We start from the raw sequence: 3545 nt of genomic DNA, 5'->3' as shown, positions 1-3545 counted from the left end.
AATGGGCAGCGTGGCCGTTAAAAAAACATAATCCCCAAAACTAATTGAAAAGAGACATCAAACCGGGCATTTATATGCACGCTCGCTTATGCCGACCAAAGATGATGAACGAATAAGGAAAACACAATCAAAGCGACAAAGTGTCGTCTGGTTTTTGGACTGACTGCTGGGCAAAATCGATGAAAGTAATGCCTGTTGGAGAGCAGTAAAGAACATGTTTGCCTTTACTTCCTCTCTTTGGTGAGAAGCCAGGACATTTAGCTGCCTCGACTAACACACATACATGCATCGTCTCCCAGGGAAATGATTATTTCTCCCTCTTGGCTCACCTCTCCCAGCCAACTTGCAGCACTGAATCAGCGTCAGAGCAGCAGAGGAAAAAAGGCTGCGAGCTGTCTCCCTCCTTTGCTCTCTTGGGCATTCACCGTAGTGTGAGTCGTGTCTGACGGACAGGGCAGAAAAAGAGGTAAAGAAAATCCTCCGTTTACTTAAATAGCAGCAAGAGCAGAGGCCTCGCGAGCAGGGTGGATCGAGGATGTCAGGGAGGCAACAAACATGCCCACCCATATGGACATACACTACTCCATGTATTTATCGTTAGACCCGCAGCTTCTTAACTGCAGTTGGTCTGGACAAAGAGGAGAAATGGGATGAAATGTTTAGAAAAAGAAGGCACAGGAAAGAGAAATAATCACCAAGTTCTGTTTAAAACAATGAGTTTTTAAAAGCGGTTTAAAAGACGAGACAGAGTTTGCAGCCCTGCGGCCTCATTTATAATAAGGATCTCAGATTTGTGCTCAGTCTTAAGATAATTTCTGATGCCGTGTTAATGTCCGATTCATAAAAGATGCTGAACATAAAAATGTCGCTTAAAGGTGCAGTATGTAAGAGTTTTAGTTGAACACAATCAAATTGGACTAAAAGTTCTGAAATTAATGTATTATGTGAAGGAGATAGACAGAATTTGGCACGCTAACTACTGAGCCAGAGGCCACCCCGGTCCAAAGCTAACATGCAGACCAGGGGAATCGAACCAGCGACCTTCCAATAACAAGATGCTGGCTCTACCCCTGAGCCACAGCTGCCCAAATCTACTAATTTGTCAATCAGGAGCAGCATGATTTATACATATTGTGAGGAATACAAGGAGCCGTTTTGGAATTCAAAACCTCCACAAGGTTGTAGTGGTCCTTACTACCAGGAGTGGGGTTTGAACCCACGAGGGCTTTTGCCCATTGGATCTTAAGTCCAACGCCTTAACCACTCGGCCATCCTGGTGTGTGAATTCAACAAGTGCCCAATTTAATTACATATTGCACTTTGACGCAGATTCTAAGAATGACATTTATAACCATAAATCTATAATCAATAAATCTCAAATCAAGTGAAATTGATGCGCCTGTTCTCTCCCCGTACGTAGTCCCAGCAAAACTGATGAAGTCAGGAAAAGCCTCAGACAGTATTCAGTGTTTTTGTTCTTGTGCATGTAAAACGTCTTGAAAGTTAGAAAGGTCAAAGTCCTCACCGACAGAAGCTCCGGTCTCCCACAGAAAACACTGCTCCTGAAACGCCTCGTCAGTAGTCGCACCTCTAATTTCGTGAATTTGTGACATCACACCATATGCCTATCTGCACATACAAATTCATTTTAGCACATCGGCTAGTTTCTGGCTGGTACAGATGACTTACATCCACCATGTTGCTCTAGAAGAAAGCTCTCACACATTTTATGGCGTCTTGTATGATGATCGCTGTCATATCTAATTCAATTTTCAAGCCTCAGTTCTCTCCAAGAAATTCTGAATATGTTATAAAGTGAGGGGCTTCTGAAAAGAGGTTTGACATAATTCTGATTGGTGCCTATTATCTCGACAGAGGGATTGGGAAGGGACTAAGTCCTTGTTTCTCCTGTTTGCTCACAAAGGAAATGCAGTGTGCATATATGTCTATAACCATTATCCACGTAAACCCCCCGGAGCTGCCGTCCTCCCCGCTGTAGGGCTTCTCTCAGATGTTGGAATTACAGAAATGTAGAGGCGCAGCGAGGGATTAGTGGAAATGAATCCACATAGGATTTTCTGTATAAGCGTACACAGGATGAGTTTCTCAGTGCTGCTTGAAAATGTAGGTTTTTTCCCTGCTGAGTTCTTGAAAGCATCATTTGAAGATGCGTGTTTTCTGATTGCATCATTCAAATGAGTCAAAAAGGGAAACAAACACTGCGACGTCTAGAGACGATGCAAGTCAGAAAAAAAAGTTAAATCCTAGATCTGACCTTCTTGTCCTGTTTACACTCGATGGTCCCACATCACCCCTGTTCTCACATCCCTCCGTTGACTTCCTGGAAAAACTCGGAATTAACTCTACGATCCTGTCGATCACATTTAGGGCTCTGCATGACCTTGACCCCAGTGACATTTTTTCCGATCCCCTCATTCCCCATCCACCGCTCTGATCCTCACATCTTGGCTTTTCATCCATCCACGCCCAAACTGCAAAACAAAAAGCTATGGTGACTTTGCTGTTCTGGCCACAAACCTCTGGGATCATCTTCACCTATCTGTCATGTCTTTGTTTTTGTTTTGTTTCAGTTTGTTTCTGTCTGGTCCATCTCTCATTGTGCTGTGTTATAAATTGTAATGTATTTTATTTTGTTTGAACCATGGATATAACTTCTGTGTGTACAAAGTAAACAAGTTCATGAGTAAAGCTTTACACACTAACTTACTTACACTGCAGTAAATTTCAGTAATGTGGTTAAAGCAGTGTTTCTTCATTATCTGGGGAGTTTGAGCCACCGACCTTGGGATTAGTGGCCTAAACAGACAAGGCAAAGGACGTGTGAAATGGCTGTTCATGAAAAACATTCAAGAACAGAACTGTGGAGCACGCATAAAACATTATTTAGTCCGAAAGCATCCAGTGAGGGCCCTGACAAACCAGGACGTGGCTATATAAGTGAGAGTGCTGTTTGTTTATCCGCAGTCCTGAGTCTTGATGAAGACACACTACCGCCACCTCGCTAACCCTAACCCACCTCATGGAGACGTGATTCCACTCTCGCCGGCGCAGAGCGTAGTAGATAGTTGGCCATCAGCTGTAGTCCTCGCGGTGTGTTCAAGTTCAGCTCTTTTTTGCTTTGTGTCCAGCATCGCTTTCATACACTTCTATCAGTTCGTCATCACTCTGCTCAGTATTTATGACCCTCGTCAGAAACGTGACAGTACATCTTTTTTGGGGCTACATGCTCAGTTTCACTGAACATGAGGCTGATGTGTACCTTAAGCTGCAAACATGTGTTCACATGTAAATGTCCCCGCTGCCATTTGAAAAAATACGCCAAGGATTATAAAAGATGGGACCAATATGTGTGATATTTACCTTCAAACCCCTTCTGCACAAGCTTGTGTTTACTTTAGGTTCATGTTCATATGAGTATATGTAGGTTAAAGTCTGTTTATGTACCATAGGTGTCCTTTACATATCATTTATCTTATTTATAATTGTATTTTTAATGTGCAAACTAATAAACACATACCCAAAAT

At 42.8% G+C, this 3545-nt stretch overlaps 1 non-coding gene across 1 annotated transcript; it reads right to left on the bottom strand.

Annotated features, from left to right (window-relative positions):
* Positions 1-1195: 1195 nt before the first annotated feature.
* Positions 1196-1278, bottom strand: trnal-uaa (transfer RNA leucine (anticodon UAA)). The gene has a single exon. It is a non-coding gene; the product is annotated as a tRNA-Leu (tRNA).
* Between the last annotated feature and the right edge of the window lie 2267 nt (positions 1279-3545).

This window comes from Pagrus major, chromosome 18 (genome assembly GCF_040436345.1).
Source record: "Pagrus major chromosome 18, Pma_NU_1.0".
Classification (NCBI taxonomy): domain Eukaryota; kingdom Metazoa; phylum Chordata; class Actinopteri; order Spariformes; family Sparidae; genus Pagrus; species Pagrus major.
The sequence above is the reverse complement of the archived record's forward strand: the minus strand, read 5'-3'. Positions and strand labels throughout refer to the sequence as shown.